The sequence below is a fragment of the Leptinotarsa decemlineata genome, unplaced genomic scaffold (genome assembly GCF_025532065.1).
Source record: "Leptinotarsa decemlineata unplaced genomic scaffold, Ldec_3_MD MMD2_tig00000133_RagTag_RagTag, whole genome shotgun sequence".
NCBI lineage: Eukaryota > Metazoa > Arthropoda > Insecta > Coleoptera > Chrysomelidae > Leptinotarsa > Leptinotarsa decemlineata.
Genome location: NW_027412542.1, coordinates 8,397,991 through 8,418,811, shown reverse-complemented (window position 1 = coordinate 8,418,811; position 20,821 = coordinate 8,397,991). Strand labels below are relative to the sequence as shown.

Genomic DNA, 20,821 nt, shown 5'->3' with positions numbered 1-20,821 from the left:
CCAAGATCAATGTTCGCAAATGTTTGGTGGTACTTGCTAAATTCGGAATGAATCTCCCAACATAATTGATCATACCCAAAAGACTTCTTACTTCAGATGCATTTTTCGGGGCTTCTAAGTTTTTGAAAGCTGCTACTTTTGCTGGATCTGGTTTAATTCCTTCATGAGAAAACACGTATCCAAAAAAAACTAGATTTTTTTGATTTAATAGACATTTCGCTTTATTAACTGTCAAACCAGATTCATTCAAACGTTGGAAAACTTTGTTCAAAGTATCATCGTGGTCCTGTTGATTCTTTCCTAAAATTAAAATGTCATCACTGACATTCAACACTCCTTTAATGTTTATTAGAGTTTGACGAATGATATTTTGGAAAATTTCAGCTGCAGCATTCACACCAAAGCTAAGGCGTTTATATCTGAACAAACCCACATATGTTGAAAAAGTAGTCACCATTCATGATTCTTGGTCAAGTTCAAACTGATGATATCCATCATTGAGGTCTATTTTGCTAAATACAGCAGCACCATTGAGAGCCAATATAATATCATCGATTGTTGGTGTTAAGTGACGTTCTCGTTTGATGGCTTGATTGGGAGCTCGCATATCCACACATATTCTAATGGTATCTCTACTTGGTTTAGGAACGATAACAAAAGGTGATACCCATGGAGTTGGTCCTTCATGAGAAAACACGTATCCAAAAAAAAACTAGATTTTTTTGATTTAATAGACATTTCGCTTTATTAACTGTCAAACCAGATTCATTCAAACGTTGGAAAACTTTGTTCAAAGTATTATCGTGGTCCTGTTGATTTTTTCCAAAAATTAAAATGTCATCACTGACATTCAACACTCCTTTAATGTTTATTAGAGTTTGACGAATGATATTTTGGAAAATTTCAGCTGCAGCATTTACACCAAAGCTAAGGCTAAGGCGTTTATATCTGAACAAACCCACATGTGTTGAAAAAGTAGGCACCATTCTTGATTCTTGGTCAAGTTCAAACTGATGATATCCATCATTGAGGTCTATTTTGCTAAATACAGTAGCACCATTGAGAGCCAATATAATATCATCGATTGTTGGTGTTAAGTGACGTTCTCGTTTGATGGTTTGATTGGGAGCTCGCATATCCACACATATTCTAATGGTATCTCTACTTGGTTTAGGAACGATAACAATAGGTGATACCCATGGAGTTGGTCAAATGGCAGGTTCGATAATATTGGCTGCTTGTAGTCTGCCCAGTTCAGCTTTTACTTTTTCCCTCACATGAAATGGTATTCTTCGATGTTTTTGTGCTACTGGTTGAACAGATTTATCGATATGGAGATGCACTTGGAAGTTTTTCAACTTTCCTACTCCTTGAAACACGGCGGGAAATTTCCCTTCGAAACTTTCGATTGTGTAACAATTTGTGCTTCTAATCAATTGTAGGATGTTTAGATTCATAGCAGCTTCGCAACTCAGTAATGACTCACTCCTACCTTTCATGATGAAAATTTCAGTTCGAAATTTCTTATTATTGTTATATTCAAGTACGGCGGGTAATTTTCCATCGACTGGCAAAGGAGTTTTTGAGTTGTATGGAAATATTTGCTGGTTTGTTGGTAAAATGTTCTTGTTTTCTGCTAATTTTCTAACTGTTTCGGAACTCATAATATTTACAGTTGCTCCTGTATCGACAATAAATTCCGTTCTTTTACCATTTAGTAGAATTTGGACTTTGATAGACCTATTCGAAACTGTATTTATTGTTTGAATTATTCTGAATGCTTCTTCTGACGATGATTTATTATCTTTCATAAGTTCAATTTCTGGTTGATTATTCATTATGTACGGGGTTGGGTACGATTGCAAGTTTATGGTTAGTGTACGGCGGATGCCGCGATGGCATATCGGCGGAGATCAGCACCAAGTTGACTGCAGACGCCCGTTTTGACTTTTGTGACCGCCCGTGTACGTGTAGTACAGTATTTCTTATGGGGGGCTTGAGTTCGCTAGAAAGCGACTGCAATTGTGTGGTCGATCCGACCGCAAAATGTGGCTCGTGTATGGGCTCTCTAACTCTGACGTGATCAAAGGAGTATTTTTTGCTCGCGACTTCTTATCTTAATAATGATTTGTTTTGGTCGTGTTAAGAATTAGTCACGAAATTTGCATATACATTCCCGTTGACAGTGATTTTTATTTCTGACTCCACGCCACGGAAAAGGAAACTTGATATCAGAACCGCGGTGAAGTACCGAATGATAAGAATATGCAGATGTTAAATTAAGTTACAATCCAGAACAATCTAGAATTGCAATTTAAATTTCCATGTTGTAATTTCCAGAATTCCGTAGAACTTTGAAAAATGACTGGCAGCTATGATTAGATTAGTTTTGCATTTATTTCAAAACATTCAATAAAATTTTTGTAGTTACTTGAAATACCATAAAAAAACTGAGGGAAAAACCCTACCAGAACTTTACGTCGTATCTAAACTAAACTAAAATACAAAAGTCACTTAACACTCATTCATGTCTGTTTCTCCGTAGTGGTAAGTCCTAGGAAGCCAAAATTTGGCAGATATGTATTTCTTATGTCTTAGATGCACACTAAGAAAGGATTTTCAAATAATCCAACTGGGGAGCGCTCCGTGGGGGTAAAAGTGGGGCGTTTACATATGAAAATTACCTTTTCATCACTGTTTCTCCACTGTTTCGGAGACTGAACTATATTGTATATGTGCAATAAGAAAGGATTTTTTATTACTCTAACTGGGCGCCAGCCGCGGCGGAAAAAGGCGCCTTCATAAAACAAAATTATATTTTCATCACAGTTTTCTTGAATTCCCCTGGAATCACCGGTGGGTAAATTTTCGATGTGGTTCTTTTTATTTGAAGGTGATTGACAATGTTTCGTGATGAATTTCACTAGTTCGGACTTCCATTGTCTAATATATAAAATGATTTGAAATCCCTGAAACAAGTAAAAAAGAATAATTAAAAAAGAATAGCTGAAAATAACAATTATATTAAGCAACAATAAACCTGAAATGCAATGATAGTGAAATAACCCACAAGTAAAAATATAATAATTGAATAAATAAAAATTAAAGGAATGCAAAAAGAAAATAATAAAAATAAAAAAGTGTAGAGATTCCAAGTCACGTTAGTTCACGACGTTTCGATTGTTGGTATCTACAATCGTCTTCGGGTGATGACTGGACTGATTCCGCCGAGAGATGACTATTTTATAGGTCGTTGAAATACTTTCACTTTCTCTACTTTCCATTTTCCGCTTCACTGATTCCGTGAGAGATGACCGATTTGGCGGGAGTTGGTCATTTTCCGTTTGATGATGGGTTTCCATATGTTTCGTATATCTACGCCGGCCTGGCTGAATACGTTGTTGGACAACATGTATGCGGCTTCCTTAAATTTTCTCCTGAACCAATGTTCCTCTCTGTGCAAGATCTCAGCTTGGGACCACTCGATGTTGTGTTGATGGGTCCAAACATGGTCTGCTATTCCTGATTTGCTGGTTTCTCCTCGCTGTGTGTGCTTCTTGTGCTCGGCAATGCGAACATTCAATGGCCTCTTAGTTTCACCAATATAGGATTTTCCGCACTCACAGGGTATCCGGTAAATGCAATTCTTGGAATCGCAGTCCGCGTTTGGGGGCCTGGTTTTCGTGAGGCTGCTACGGATAGTGTTACCGGATCTGAAACAGGTTCTAATGTTGTACTTGGAACCAATTCTTCTTATCCTCTCCGATAATCCTCTAATGTAGGGAAGTGCAAGCACTGGTTGTGACGGCTTCTCTTCCTTGCGAGGCTCCTGCTGTCTTTTAGCCAAAGTCTTTTCTACCATCGCTTTGGAGTATCCATTCCGCTGAAGATCATTTTTGATGATGTCTAGTTCCTTCTCAAGACCTTCCTTTGTATTACAGAGCCCAAAAGCACGGTCTAATAGAGTCTTGATGATTCCTCTTTTTGTCGATTGATGGTGGTTGGATTCGTGGTTCAGATACTGTCCCGTATGAGTGGGTTTTCGGTATACAGATGTTTCCCACCTAGTGTCGGTCCTCTTCACCAAAACGTCTAAGAATGGCAATTCATTGTGGATTTCCTTCTCCATTGTGCAAGATGAGGGACTGCCAATGGGATCGCCACTTTCACCAGTCATAGCCAACATATATATGGAGTGGTTTGAAACTCTGGCCATTGAAGAAGCCCACAAGAAACCTCGAGTCTGGTTGAGATATGTTGACGACACCTTCATAATATGGAACCATGGGAATACTGAACTAGACGCCTTTCTGAAACACATCAACAGCGTGAGACCTTCCATCACTTTCACAATGGAGAAGGAAATCCACAATGAATTGCCATTCTTAGACGTTTTGGTGAAGAGGACCGACACTAGGTGGGAAACATCTGTATACCGAAAACCCACTCATACGGGACAGTATCTGAACCACGAATCCAACCACCATCAATCGACAAAAAGAGGAATCATCAAGACTCTATTAGACCGTGCTTTTGGGCTCTGTAATACAAAGGAAGGTCTCGAGAAGGAACTAGACATCATCAAAAATGATCTTCAGCGGAATGGATACTCCAAAGCGATGGTAGAAAAGACTTTGGCTAAAAGACAGCAGGAGCCTCGCAAGGAAGAGAAGCCGTCACAACCAGTGCTTGCACTTCCCTACATCAGAGGATTATCGGTGAGGATAAGAAGAATTGGTTCCAAGTACAACATTAGAACCTGTTTCAGATCCGGTAACACTATCCGTAGCAGCCTCACGAAAACCAGGCCCCCAAACGCGGACTGCGATTCCAAGAATTGCATTTACCGGATACCCTGAGAGTGCGGAAAATCCTATATTGGTGAAACTAAGAGGCCATTGAATGTTCGCATTGCCGAGCGCAAGAAGCACACACAGCGAGGAGAAACCAGCAAATCAGGAATGGCAGACCATGTTTGGACCCATCAACACAACATCGAGTGGTCCCAAGCTGAGATCTTGCACAGAGAGGAACATTGGTTCAGGAGAAAATTCAAGGAAGCCGCATACATGTTGTCCAACAACGTATTCAGCCAGGCCGACGTAGATATACGAAACATATGGAAACCCATCATCAAACGGAAAATGATCAACTCCCGCCAAATCGGTCATCTCTCACGGAATCAGTGAAGCGGAAAATGGAAAGTAGAGAAAGTGAAAGTATTTCAACGACCTATAAAATAGTCATCTCTCCGAGGAATCAGTCCAGTCATCACCCGAAGACGATTGTAGATACCAACAATCGAAACGTCGTGAACTAACGTGACTTGGAATCTCTACACTTTTTTATTTTTATTATTTCCTTTTTGCATTCCTTTAATTTTTATTTATTCAATTATTATATTTTTACTTGTAGGTTATTTCACTATCATTGCATTTCAGGTTTATTGTTGCTTAATATAATTGTTATTTTCAACTATTCTTTTTTAATTATTCTTTTTTACTTGTTTCAGGGATTTCAAATCATTTTATATAGTAGACAATGGAAGTCCGAACTAGTGAAATTGGTTCTTTTTATGTTCCAAATGTGCAATAAAAAAGGATTTTTAAATATTTCAAGATACATATGTCCATAATGTGATCAATATAGTCCCTTACACCATGTTATTTGAATGAATATTCTCGAAGATTTTACAGATTAATAATGTAGGGACATAGCGGATGCTGCTGTACCGGGCCAATTAATTATATATCGATCTTTCAAGAGTAACCTCTAAAGAAAACATTGTCTACTGACAAAAAAGCTGTGAACGTTGTATACAAAGACATTCTGTAGTATAATTAAAATCGGCATTGCACCCGTGCGGAGCCGGGGCGGCTCGTTAGTGTTGAATAAAGTAGTCACCACTTATTTTTCGTAATTTAGTAGGTGAAATGAAAGTTGCAATTTATTTAAGCATTGTTTATGTATCCAATCAGTCGGATGGCTTTTTTCTAAACAGAATCCAGAATTTATTCCAGTCACACTTGTGCGATTTTCACTAAATAGTTCACAAAACCGAGAAGCGTGTTTTGTTTGCTATACCACAGCTTCCTCAACCATTTTCATACTCAATGTATGAAACTGTAAACTGTCCAGTAAAGTGTTACTTAAATAAATAGCTATCGGCAAATCTAGAAATTTCAGGATGTACTTGTGGAAAGCTTGTTCAAATTAGACCAAAAAAGGTCTAATTCGAACATTATGAAATATTAAATGTACAACTGGTGGCTTGAAATAGAGTTCCAAGTTTCTGATAAGGCTATGCTCTGTAATGTGATTATACCAAGAAATATTAGGTTGTTTCAAAAAATTCCATAATCATGCTTCAGCCACCTTATTCACCAGATTTGGCAACCTGTGTCTTATTCCTGGTCCCAAGAAGGGAAGAACCCTATTTCCAAATGGTTAGTCAATACTGAAGATGAAGTACCAATCTCCCATAAATCAGGCGTTTACAAAATTTCGTGTTCACAACCAAATTGTCCTGCACAATATGTCGGACAAAGTGGTAGAAAAATTGAAACAAGAGTTCTTGAACATGTTGAATTAATTGACAATTTCAGGAACCTAAACTAAAAAGTTCATTCTCTAATCACATTTTTAATTACAAACATAGTTTTGATATTCTGGTTCTAATTTAGAAATTTTACACGTCTGCCAAAAAGGAACTTTACTTAATTTACTTGAAATTTTTAAATTAATTCCGCTATTAAAATCCCTAATGTCATATCTCTTAATGAACAAGTACAGTTTGATTGTCGAAAGTTTTTCAATTCTCTTAATTTCAACTAAATTTTCCCTTCCTTAATCTTCCATAAACCCTCATTTTTGTAACAAGATGGCACGTATTGATGGTAAGGGATATGATTGTTCAGAACACGAGTCGATTTGTATGTGGTGTTTCTCCTCTTGTTGTGTTCTGTGTTTGTGGGTAAAAAAGCTTCAAGCCGCCCATAGTTCAGTTGATGAGAAACATGATGTTGAAGAAAAGAGAAATGAAACTTTCTATGTTTTTACCACTTTTATTTGTAACTAACGTTACTGCAGTTTCGTCCTATACCGACATCTTCAAACTTATATATTCAAACAGATATATGTGTATATGTGTATATATATATATATATATATATATATATATATATATATATATATATATATATATATATATATATATATATATATATATATCTATATATTACAATGTAGGTTTTCACGGATGGTAGAATATGATGTGTTGTTTTTCCCGGTGTTCATCCGTTGTGTACTATTCGATACTCGACGTTTCGCCATCATCTCAGATGGCATTATCAAGACGAGTTACTGCTTCGCTTCGAGAGGTGTAACAACACCAACCGCTTCAATGGAATCAATCACGGGTCTGACCCCTCTGGATCTGTACGTTAAGGAGGTTACGTTAATGGTCATGGTACGATTGCGCACGGCTGGTGTGTGTAGGAATGTGTGTGGTGTGTGTAGGAATGGGTCAATTGAGGCTGGGCCTATGGCGGGAAGCGCTTACTGCACAACCTCTGCTGCAGGCAACAAGCGATGCAATTGAAACCAGGTTTGTGTTTAATAAAACCTTCAAAATACAAATTAAGCAGAACATAGAGTCAGATGAGACAAATGCAATACAGATTTATACAGACGGCTCAAAAACCAGAGAACGCTCAGGGTGTGGAGTGTACTCCAGATCACTAAGCCTAAGAATTAATTGGGGAATGGTAGGAAATACCAGCGTGATCCGAACAGAACTGGCTGGTATCTCAATCGCCACAAAAAAAAAATAACCAAGAAAGGAATTTCTGGCAAAAACATAACAATCTGCACTGACAGCAGACAAGCCCTGTTAGCCTGGAACAGACAACGTATAACCTCAGGGCTAGTAATAGAGTGTCACCAAGATTCAGCCAAAGCCAGTTAAGGTAATCGCATTGCCGACTCTTCAGCCAAGGAAGCGGCTGGACTAAGAATTTTAGAACCTAGTGGCACCTACGGCCTGATGACTTCGACAATTGCGGAACTAATCAAATGTTACACCCATGCTTAATCCTTAAAGAGATGGGATGGAATCAAAGGATGTAATCTTGCCAGGATCACCCTGGGAAGCTGGCGCCGAAGAAATATCTGGCGATGACCAGGAAAAATCTACGCCTAATAGTAGGATTTCTGACTGGCCACTATCAACTAAGGAAACACCTCCATAATATGGGGCTAGTGGACACACCTCCATGCAGGATGTGTGAACAGGAAGATGAGACTGTCAGGCATGTCCTACGCGAGTGCCCGGAGTTATCGTCAATAAGATAGTGTGTGTTCGTCGAGTCTTGGCCTACACCTGCCGATATAAAGGATATGTCTCCTAGTGACCTGTCCACCTTCCTGGAAAAGACAGGATGGAGGATGATCTAGGAGGACAACTCCTCGGGAGGATATACAATAGATCACATGTGGCCTAAGTGCTGTGGGCTTACACTCACCTTCCCTACTATTCAGATACAGATACAGATTTATATATATATATATATATATATATATATATATATATATATATATATATATATATATATATATATATATTCAATGTTTTTTTTGTATTAACATTTTATTTTATATAGAACATTTATCTACGTTGATTATGAGAACATAATATTGATTAGTTATAGTTAACTTTTAGTAATAAATAGCACCCATAACCTTGGCTGGTTTTTTTTATTTCAATTCTTCCTTAGGTGTTCGCAATTACCCCACTCTCCCCTTCGTATAGTATTCTGTGTGCGTCGGTGAATAACTTGAAAATCATCTGCCAACTATGATTTCTTCTTCTTCTGGTGTTTTCAGGTCAACGTTGAACCATTTCTGTGACTCTCTGGAAGTACTTTGAAATAAACTTCTTCTGGAGAAGAAAAGAACCAAAACGAGAGTTTCTGTAGACAATAATTTCTCATCATTATAGATTTTGTTCACAATATCACTGAGTTTGGTGAATAAAAAAATGTATCAGCTTTGTCATTCTCTTCCTATATCCCATATATATTTTCAATTTCCGATACAATAGGAGGCCATGTCAGAAATACCTGTACTTCATTTTTCGGCCTTAGCCCTGTAATTTCCATCGCCGTTTCCCTGATTATCCATTATTTGCTGCAGTTGACAGCTTCAAAGAGATATGCACCTGGTTCAAAGCATTGACTCTGATTGCACTGATGGGAGTATATATCTGACCGGATATTGGTAAAACAACCGGAAAGAGAATTTGATCAATTTCATCTCATACCGAGTTATTTGAATACAATACAGACAAATATTTCCTTTGAAATCGGATATTACCAGTCAGTAGTATTTGAGTCAGCATCGTGAGAGCTCTTTTGGGGTGGTGTGTGAAATTTTCCCTGAATTCACAAGATGGAAAAAATATTCATTTCAAGAATGGGAGTTCTTGAATAATTTTTGGTTTTTATAACACATGCATTGAAGTGATAATTTACATGCTATAGTAAAGATTTGAGGATTCACTAGTTTTGCCTAGTATGGACAGTTTTCATTTATACTACAAAATAATGGCTAAGATCATATGCCGACGACAACGATCATTGTTAGAACTAGTCACTGTTATATGAACAAGTGACTGGTTTTCAAAGGGACTCCCGATGCAAGATTTTTGACCGTTAGAACCATCCCACGTCGAAGGATGAAACCTCGTTAATCATCAATAAGGGCGAGGAATAAAACTCCAGTAATATTCATTACTACACTAAATAATCTGCACTGACAGCAGACAAACTCTATTGGCCTTGAACAGACCTTGAACAGACAGCCTTGAAAGAATAGTTGAAAATAACAATTATATTAAGCAACAATAAACCTGAAATGAAATGATAGTGAAATAACCTACAAGTAAAAATATAATAATTGAATAAATAAAAATTAAAGGAATGCAAAAAAGAAAATAATAAAAATAAAGTGTAGAGATTCCAAGTCACGTTAGTTCACGACGTTTCGATTGTTGGTATCTACAATCGTCTTCGGATGTTGACTGGACTGATTCCTCCGAGAGATGACTATTTTATAGGTCGTTGAAATACTTTCACTTTCTCTACTTTCCATTTTCCGCTTCACTGATTCCGTGAGGGATGACCGTTTTGGCGGGAGTTGGTCATTTTTCGTTTGATGATGGGTTTCCATATGTTTCGTATATCTACGCTGGCCTGGCTGAATACGTTGTTGGACAACATGTATGCGGCTTCCTTAAATTTTTCTCCTGAACCAATGTTCCTCTCTGTGCAAGATCTCAGCTTGGGACAACTCGATGTTGTGTTGATGGGTCCAAACATGGTCTGCTATTCCTGATTTGCTGGTTTCTCCTCGCTGTGTATGCTTCTTGTGCTCGGCAATGCGAACATTCAATGGCCTCTTAGTTTCACCAATAGTTTCACCAGAAGCATACACAGCGAGGAGAAACCAGCAAATCAGGAATAGCAGACCATGTTTGGACCCATCAACACAACATCGAGTGGTCCCAAGCTGAGATCTTGCACAGAGAGGAACATTGGTTAAGGAGAAAATTTAAGGAAGCCGCATACATGTTGTCCAACAACGTATTCAGCCAGGCCAGCGTAGATATACGAAACATATGGAAACCCATCATCAAACGAAAAATGACCAACTCCCGCCAAAACGGTCATCCCTCACGGAATCAGTGAAGCGGAAAATGGAAAGTAGAGAAAGTGAAAGTATTTCAACGACCTATAAAATAGTCATCTCTCGGAGGAATCAGTCCAATCATCACCCGAAGACGATTGTAGATACCAACAATCGAAACGTCGTGAACTAACGTGACTTGGAATCTCTACACTTTATTTTTATTATTTTCTTTTTTGCTTTCCTTTAATTTTTATTTATTCAATTATTATATTTTTACTTGTAGGTTATTTCACTATCATTTCATTTCAGGTTTATTGTTGCTTAATATAATTGTTATTTTCAACTATTCTTTTTTACTTGTTTCAGGGATTTCAAATCATTTTATATAGTAGACAATGGAAGTCCGAACTAGTGAAATTCTTCGTCATCATTCTCCTGTTCAATGAAAACGTCTGGCCTGTTTCCGCTGCAGCACGGCCAATGAATCATATACAAGAAAAGTTGTTGGGAATTCAGGACTAGTAAGAAAATGTAATATCTTGCAAACACTTGATAGAAAATTGAAATTCCTTTTTAATTTTTCAAGAAGCAAACACTCTGGCTGCGTAGAGCAATTATTGGAGGGCTGACCTTCCTGACTCCACCATATGAATACCACCTCTTCTTTGTGTTTTTGTTGAACAAACACACCGTACACAAAAAAGGTCAACATGGAATGTTTCAACTAGAAGTTGATTTTCACTTTAGAGCCTATTTATTATTCAATATTTGTGAACTGAACTCAAGAACTAACATGTTTTCCTTTCTTCTTGCTGGTAAAAAACTTTTCAAGACGTGCAACTTAAATCAGTATGTTCAAGAATGGAAACGATCCAGAGGGTCAAAAAAGTGACTATTTTGCAGGAATCTAGATTCTACCACTTTTTTGCTGGTTTGTACGTATTTTTGTTATTTGTCGTGAAAAAAACATATAGAATTTCAGGAATGCACCTTCAAGAAGTAAAAATAAAAACTGGATAATTTTTCGCCAAGAATTATGAATCTGTTTTGATGCTAGAACCACTTTTAACCCTTCTAGTATTTGGACTGAATTCAACAATTGGGTAATTGAATAAAAAAATAGCTCAATTATTTCCATAACTCCGTCGCACACTGTACATACTTCAGATGCATGAAGTTATAGTTTCAATGACGTAAGGTAAGGAGAAAAAGGTAGCCTACCACGTCGGTGGTATAACATTTTCCGGTATAAAATAAACCTGGCATAATTATCAGGTGACGACAGCAGGATGTTAAGCTATATTTCATAACTAATTATCAACGTTGTAAACATACCGTCACAACTCGCACAATACAATGATTCGCCTCAGTTGATTTGATTAATTGCCTTGATGTATTTATTGGCTTGAATTTGCATAAAAGATCCAGGCATTTAGGTGAGGTCTATTATTTCGCTATATATCCATTGTTTTCAATAAAGTAGTTTTCAAAATTTTGATCTGAACTGGTTTGGATTTCTGACAATACAAACCAATAAAATTAACAAATCTTGTGGGTAAATGATTCGCCCATATAACGGTTTGATATTTGGATATCTGTTATACCCCAACCCAGAAACTTACTCTACCTTTCGAAGTAGCGTGCAGTGAATTCTTTGAATGACAATTATTTGTCTTTGAGGTATATTATATTTCTAATTAAATACTCGTAGTTTGAATACCCAAAAAGTTTTTGCCATTCTAGATTGATAGAGATAGAGATAGAAATAGATCCAGAATTGGTTTTATTACACAAAGTGAAAATCATTTTTCAATTTCATTAATCAACCTCTAGATTAAACAATCAGTGATGGTGATGTTCTGGTGAGCTTCAAAGTTGAAAGTCTTTCAACGAATATTCCTGTTGATAATACTCTTCTGATTGGAAGATCCAGGTTGGAAAATGACTCAACTTTGAAACATCGAACGAATATGGATGTTAGTTCTATACTAGAACTTTTAAGATGATGTATAGACAAAACCTATTTTCAATATGGAGATGATTTCTATCAACAATAATTTGGCATCGCTATGGGTTCCCCTTCATCTCGCATCTCAAGTACCATATACTAGTATATGGAACATTTTGAAGAGTCTTTTGTTGAGACTCGCCAGAACGGTCCCAAAGTTTGGTGGAAATATTTATAAAAAAAAACTAATCAATACATTTCTGAAGACAGAGGCAGATTAGTATAAGTATTATATTATATCCAAGCTGTTTTTTGGTAATAGGCAAAATTATTGAATACAAGTTACTGATGAATAGAAAATTTTTCTTTCTGAAAATACTTCTAATTTACGCTGTAACTTATCGGGGTAAACTTAAAAGTTTGTCCTTTTTACACTTATATAAAAATCTCCATTACAATTTTCATATTTTTCAGATTGTGAAAGGTCAATAAAAAACTGCCTTTCCTTCTCAAAAAATGACTTCCATTCAATATATTCCTGTTCTCTCAAGTGCAGAGTTACCCCTAATCAATAAATAAATAATATTTGTTCATTTCGTGGTATTGGAGGCTACCCTGTAGAGTCAGTCATCACCTATACGAATGATGATTCGAAAATTTTTTCGGGTATCGTATAGCGAAAAACGTGTTGCAGTTTTGCAAACTTTCAAGTGAAAATCTCACATTGAAGTGTTTTTGAATATGAAATAGAATGGAAAATATCACTTGACTGAAATGTTTAGAATAGGTACATTTTGGTACTTGAGAAAACTGATACTGACTAACTAATCATATTCATTGCAAGAGTTTTTTATTTAAGTTTTCATCCAATTAGCTTTCAACTTTTTCCAATTCAAATTCAATGAAGAATTTTTCAAATAAATAGAAACTGATTTACATTTTCGAAATCACTTTTATTTCACTATGATTTCACAATAATACAATCTAACCAAATTAAATGTTATATTCAATATCGTCACGCATTATGACGACTCTAAGATTTGAGGCACGTACGACAATGCACGAACGATCCAAACACATGGATCGGTAAGGAACCGCGTCCATTTGGCTCGTATCGTTCGTCAGTTTTCGTCCGACTAGGTGCGAATTGCCAACCGATCCCGTTCTGCTGGGATTTGATTGTCATCTAGTGCGGAAATAGTTACAATAATGTATTGAAGTGGTGGTCATCGTGAATTTGAAGATCATGCCACAAATGAGAAAGTTCACTGAACTCCTTTTCCCGCCTTCGTCGATATCGCCTGTGCCTGATACGACGATGAATAAAAAAAGATAACTCGAAAGCGAAAAATTCTTCATCAGGATAATCAAAAACCCGTTCCAAAGAACCATCTCACCTACTGCGAATCCGGGCTAATACTAACGAAGCAATGGACGATATGCATCGCACGATTTCGTATGAAAAGCGTTCGCACGAATTCGTTGCTTGCCAGTTCGCAGCTTTTCGCTCCCAGTAGACGAGAGGCATTAGGAATGACCATTCTGTGTGAATTGACCCATGCAGGTCGCATTCAGGATCTTAATGAACCCAAAAATGGCATCGATACTAGTCTGAAAATTAAACAACTGGTGGATAAAAACAGATTGATACCGGATACTCAGGATTCACAGAAAATAAGAAAGCTGATGAAAGTGCCAGACACAGAGCATGAACTCCATAAATGAATCATATTGATATCATATATACTGAATCATTATTGATGTGGGATGAAGTCAGAACATAACTCAACCAGAACAGAAATTGCCTTAGGACACTATCTATTCAGATGTCACCTGAACAAAATAAGGGTTATATAACAAAAAACTAGCTGCAGGTAATGCAACAAAAAGACGGCGGCAGCTCTTTATGCAACACGCAAATGTAACATCTAAAATCAGGTTTGTGAGAATTTAACATCTGAAAGAGAACCTGTACAAACCACACATGAAAAAAAAAATTATATAGGTTGTCATAAAAATGTCAACAAATGTTTCGTCTGCCACTGCGACATCATCAGTACATTGACGGAGATGTTATATTTCGAAGTACAAGCAATAACGGCCTGTCTGTCAGTTCTCGCCGTTAACGTACATTCCACTGATGATGTCTGCCGGAGTAGCAGACGAAACATTTGGTTCTTCAGTTTTCATCCGACTACAGCCTACCAACCTGGACTGGTGACTCTGGCCGTGAACGTCTATGTTCCCATCTAGGCAAGTTTTGAAATCTAGTTAAATGCAAATGCAGATAGGAGGACCCAACGGATATTGTAGAATGGGGATCTTATACTTTTGTGGTTTTAACAGAATCGTAAGATGAACATTTTTAAAAACGTCACCAAAGACATCATTATATTTTCCAACAACTTCCAACGATCTTGGTTTGACAGTGGTCAGTATTTTTTTCTTTCGAAAGTTGGAGGTTAGAATTTCCAATGTCTGAAATTTTGTTCGAATTGACCATATTCGAAAAGAAATAAGTGGAGACCGGATTATCAAATATATGACATATTTGATATATTCCATTCATTAGACCTCCTATTGGAATATACAACCCAACTATATTTGATCCTTAACGAATATGATCAAGTTCTAACTGAACCGCAAAAATTCTACGTGGTGCCATCTAATGGGAAGGGATGGCACCAATTAATCCATATGGATTGAATAGTGGCTCGGTCAGTTGTAATATGATCATTCAAATCGAATTGCTTCAAGACTTTGTGAAATCATTCGGTTTTTTTTATGACTGATTCGTTCCGAAATATTCCATATCACTTGTTAGGCTCTGTTTACTGTTACTCATTTTGTCGGCCGATCTGGATGAATACATCGTTGTTTATATAGTGTCCCTTCTTATAGATAAACACAGCTTTGGTATATTTTATGTTATATCGATGGGTCCAACATAATATCTCTAACCTAACAATCTGAACATTTCTGGCTTAACGGATCCTTATTCGGTCTTTCTCGCTGGGTGTTTATTCTGTGTTCGTCCATTTGGGACCTACGACAGCCTCTCGATTACATGTAGGTCTTTTCTCATTAACATGATGAATGCAATCATTTGTTCACAATTCAGATGACTCTATTTTGGACAGCCTAGTACGGATTTTGTGACATTATCTAATGCCATACCTGAATCCAGTTTATCCGAAACAATATTTATTTTGTGTATAAAAAAATCAAACCAGTTGTAAATGTTATTTTTTTCCTGTAAAGCTCTTTTTGTTCGGCTGATACCAGTTGTACCAGCTTCTTGGAATATCAATTCTATCGAACATATCTCATTTACTTGTTGAGCATTTACTTTTTGAGACTTTTTTTGGTATTGCTGAGACTGACTCAGGGAATTGATGGAAACTTCATTCGTAATTCAAAGACCATCTCATCTGTAGTCGGTTCTATTCACTTTCATGTTTAGAAAGGACAATTTGGTAGGGTCTCTGTGTTTGAGGTGATCAGGTCTGTGACTTCATGGTTCTGTATGTATTGTAAAGCCATATATCGTCAATATATATCAACGTTTCACTCTTATTGACAGTTGTATGAACCATTTCAACAATGAACGGTTATAGTTGATGTTTGATCGCCTATTAGTGATCCATCCATGGTGAAATTTTGTACTACCAGCTAATCAAGATTGAGAAGCAGCAATATAACTAGGAAGTGTTTTTTATTGGCTCTTCTTCTTTTATTCTTCTCAGATTTTAGTCATGCCGTACACATCAGGTCACAGAAAATTGAAGTTACTTTAACGTCTGTCTCTTTTATTGACAATTTGACGTTTTCTTCCTCGTCAGATTTCGTCAACCATCAGTTAAGTACAATTCGCCAAACAGCTAAATCAAGAGTTTAAAAAAATTAGAAGTCATCAAAAATAGAGTTATAATATAATATACCTACCTTACATTAGAGAAAATATCGCCAGGAAATATTTCATTGGAAAAATGGATAGGGTGAATAATATTGCTCTTCTGTGAGATCAAGAAATAAAAAGGTGGAAACAATTCGAAAACAAATCGACATTCTTATTGCCGGTAACCGAATCAGTTCCAAGTCGAATTCGAAAAAAGAATAATTCCATTTCTTTTTCCAATAATGAAAGTGAGACTGTAACCTGTGGTGTTTGGGAACGGTGCTTGTTTTGGATTCCCTCCAAAAATCGATCAAAAACCCAAACTTAACCTACAAACATCATGCCCGGAAAAAAACAAACATCAGTCTCGCGCCCTACCTGAAAACAAGGAAACCCACCTCAAAGCTCCGCGACCGCCTGAAGTCTTTCAGTGTCTGTCAAAAAAAACAACGAAACACTCTAAATTCTCAAACGGGGCGAATTCTATCGCGCGCGCTTTTCGCTATTTCGACCGACTGCACTGCGAGCCTCGGTGCGGAAACAACTGACAGACAAATCGAGGATGGCGTGAATCGCACCGGCATGCATCCGCATCGCCTCGACCATGACAGCTTTGCGCCGAGACTGGAAGACTCAAGGAGTTTCCATGGTGACCGCGGTCTGCTGAATGCCGATGTCTTCGAGAGGCAGCGGTGTTCTTTGTTTTCTTGTCTGTAACGTGTCGGAAGGATTCTTCGTCAAATTTTTTGGTGATGGAAGGAATGACAAGGACCAGACACAACTCTCCTGTTATAATTTGCCGGGATTTATACACTTACCTAACAATAACCATAACAATTTACACACACTCTGGTGGTAATGGCACGAAATTATTTTTTCGAAATTGAAATATTTTTAAAGTGAACATGCACAAATCATATTAAATCAAAATACCTTTATTTCTTCAAGACAACATACAGTTGTATAAGAAATAGTCATGGTTAAAACCGCATGGTAGTACGGTCGGGATTTAAATGAAGAAATGTACAAAAGAAAAATAACAGTACATTAAGGATTATATAACACTAAGAAAAACATGTTTACATAATAAATATGCATATACATAGTACACAGAATATTGACTCACATAAAAATACAGATTCACATCAAATAAAAGTTCAAGTTAATAGTATTCATTTAAAGAGTATAGACATTTCTCAACCAGGTACCTTTGAGTTTTTTTTGAAAATACGTTCATGTTTTAAGCTTTTGATAGAGGAAGGTAAGTTGTTGAAAATCTTTACGCCGATTCGAGCTGGAGCTTAATAGGAAATATTGCGTTTATAGAGTGGTAATCGTAAATCATTCTTACGACGTGTATTGTATTCGTGGAAATCTTTATTTATGAAAAACAAATCCCTACTTTTGAACACATAAATACAGATTTTAAATACGTAGAGGCCTGTACAGCTCAGAATTTCAAATATTTTGAAGATTTTTTGACAAAATAGTCTTTTTTTTACACCAACAATACACCTAATGATTTTTTTTCTGTGATACGAGGACGTTATTCGATAGTGTAGAGTCTCCCCATAGGCAAATACCATACCTCAGTCGACTTTCCACTTGGGCGTAGTATAAGTTTATTAATTGTTGCTGTGTTGAAACAACTTTGAGATTTCTAACATAGGTGAACATAGGTGACATGGTGGAAAGATGAAAGTTTGTTTTTATTGTTTATTTCGGATATTACTTTCCAGGCAGTTTTACCCGGATCATCACAGTTGAGAATATTATTTTGATAGTATCTACCTATTGTTTCTTTTTAGATTCTAAAAGCCAAGAGTGTCGTTTTTGTAATTCTCTGTAAAAATCAGCCAGCACCAGGTATTTGTTTTTCAGTAAATGAAGATCCTTCAACTTACAACTAGATATTTTGACATCCATGTCCACCGATTTTTTAACGTTAGGTCTACTACACAACCGTCGTAATGGATAACTAATGTCAAAATAATAGAAGAATATTCGTATGAAAATATCATATGCATGGTCAATATTATTAATTTGATAAAGTTAACTCCAGTTTTTATTTCGGAGTGCTGTTCCGAAATTCTTGTGAGATTCATCATTATATATTCTTGTATGGAACAAGAAGTGTCTCGCGTGTTTTGGGTGATTTCCGAAATTTCATAGAAAATATATCTGTGGTCAGATATATTATTCTCTAAAACAGCAGTAACTCCATTGTTATGGAAATTAATAAAAATATTATCTATTGTGAAAAGGCTATTTCCCTGCACCCGAGTAGGCCAATTCACTTTGTGTATAAAGTTAAAACATGACAGCACATTGTTTAATTTAAAAGTTGCTGTAACTTTTTTCCTGTCAAAACTTTCTTGTTTCTATGAAAACATTTCCGAAGCACTTTTTTACGTAGAATTCAATACTGTGAAAAAGTTGTTTGTTCAAATGAGATATCAATAGTTATTGAAAGAAAGTTATTTTTAATAAGACTTCCTGTATATTCCTGCATATTCCAATAGAGCTTAAAATTTCATTTCTAAAAGTGTAGCACGCTTGATGTTTTGCTAGAGACATCTTCGAAATACAGTGCTTTTAAGTTTTTTTTAATGTAGACTTTCAAACGCACACTTTGATCAAGTAGGCTTTGGACGACGCGACAATAAGACAGAAAGAAATTGTTCAGTGGTAGCTATCAAATGTTGAGAAAGCTTTTCACAGCAGTAATCAAAAAACATTACTTCAATAAAATTGATAACAAGTTATGAAACTTCAACAATAATAATGATAATGATAGAGAACAAACAATGAAATAGATTTCTTCAGAGAAGGTGTTCGAAATGTTTATCAGCTTCTCCTACACACAGCGGCGACACCTTTTCTGAACGTTTTTTTTGCCGAATTAATTAGTTCAATAGGAGTGAGAGAAGCAAAACTTTGCATCACTGCCGCTTCCAATTCGTATCTAGAATTGGTCGGCAATCCAAAAATAAGATCTTTCAACCTTCCCTAGAGATAAAAGTCCATAGGTGTTAGGTCCGGTGACCTGCCAATCAACGGTTGGGTCGTTGGTTGGCTATCCAATTATTACCAAAATTTGAAGCAAAAAAATTGGTGACTATTGAAGTGTTGTGTCTTGTTGAAAATATATTTTTCTGAGCTCCATTACTGGGAATTTATCAACAAGGGGTTCAATATTTTGCCTTAAAATCTCTAAATACCTCTGAGATGTGAGAGTGTCATTATAAATGATCGGGTCGATAATTCTACCCCTGAAAACATCAGCCCACAAACTGAATCCAAATCTTTCTTTACTTTCCCCAATATAATTTCATTATGCCCAAGTATAAAAATTGTGGCGGTTGAAATGCCGGGACTGTTCGCATAAGTAATAACGAGTGTGACTCACCATACTGAGACTTTCTCCCTATTTTTGTGTTTTCAATCCCATTGGATTGATTTGGGAAAAATTAAAACAAAGCATCAGACGTAAAAATAATTTTCCAAAATTTGATAAGGAGGTAATAATAATAATAATATTAATATATTTCAGAGAATGCTCTACATTTCATAAAGAAAACATCAAACTTAAAATGAAACAACGTCACACAATTTCTACATAAAGGCTTATAAATTATCTAGATATTCCTGAAGTGAATAAGGTTCTAACTTGATCAAGAGATCTTTGACACCTATTTTGAATTCTTCAGGCTCTCTAACATTTCAAGTCTCTGTGATAATTTATTGAAAAACCTTCTAGACGCATAGGATGGATGCCTCTCTGACACTGTCAATTTGTGAATCGGAAAAGATATATTCATATTGCCCTTAGGATAATTATGAGTTAGTCTAGATTCCAAAAATCTACTTTTATTTTCAAATAGGTATACTACACTCTCATAGATATTAGATCGCATATAATGTAGTTCAGTTCAGTTCAGTATTCATAATTCTTTTTTTGATAAGGAATATATCAGAGGTATTACTGCTGCTTCCCCAGAATGTTATACCAAATTTAAGCGAAGATTCAAAATTCGCAGAATATTTAATTTTTAGTGATTTTTCATTGAGGTAGGAGCCAATAACTCTGATACTGTAACATATTTGATTCAATTGTGTGGGAGGGGTGTCTCGCAATAAGAGCCCTCGACGGTTACTCATCCAACGTTGGAAAGGTAGCTTTCCTAACATGAGTGCCCCTCGGGGTAAGGGTATGCGGTGCAGACCACACGGCGTACACTCAAAAGTTGTTGGCGAACCGCCCTATCCCGCACCTTAACCGGCAACAG

At 36.5% G+C, this 20,821-nt stretch overlaps 1 protein-coding gene across 2 annotated transcripts in view; it reads right to left on the bottom strand.

Moving 5' to 3' along the window:
• The window catches only part of LOC111504347 (calcium/calmodulin-dependent protein kinase kinase 1), a 233,010-nt gene extending 215,869 nt beyond the window's left edge, over nucleotides 1–17,141 (bottom strand). Inside the window, exon 1 of one of the 2 annotated variants that reach the window (XM_023158880.2) lies at nucleotides 16,911–17,141. The gene's annotated coding sequence lies outside the window, so the exon portion shown is untranslated. The remainder of the gene's footprint in view (nucleotides 1–16,910) is intronic. The other variant, XM_023158879.2, reaches the window with a different exon arrangement.
• Nucleotides 17,142–20,821: the final 3,680 nt, after the last annotated feature.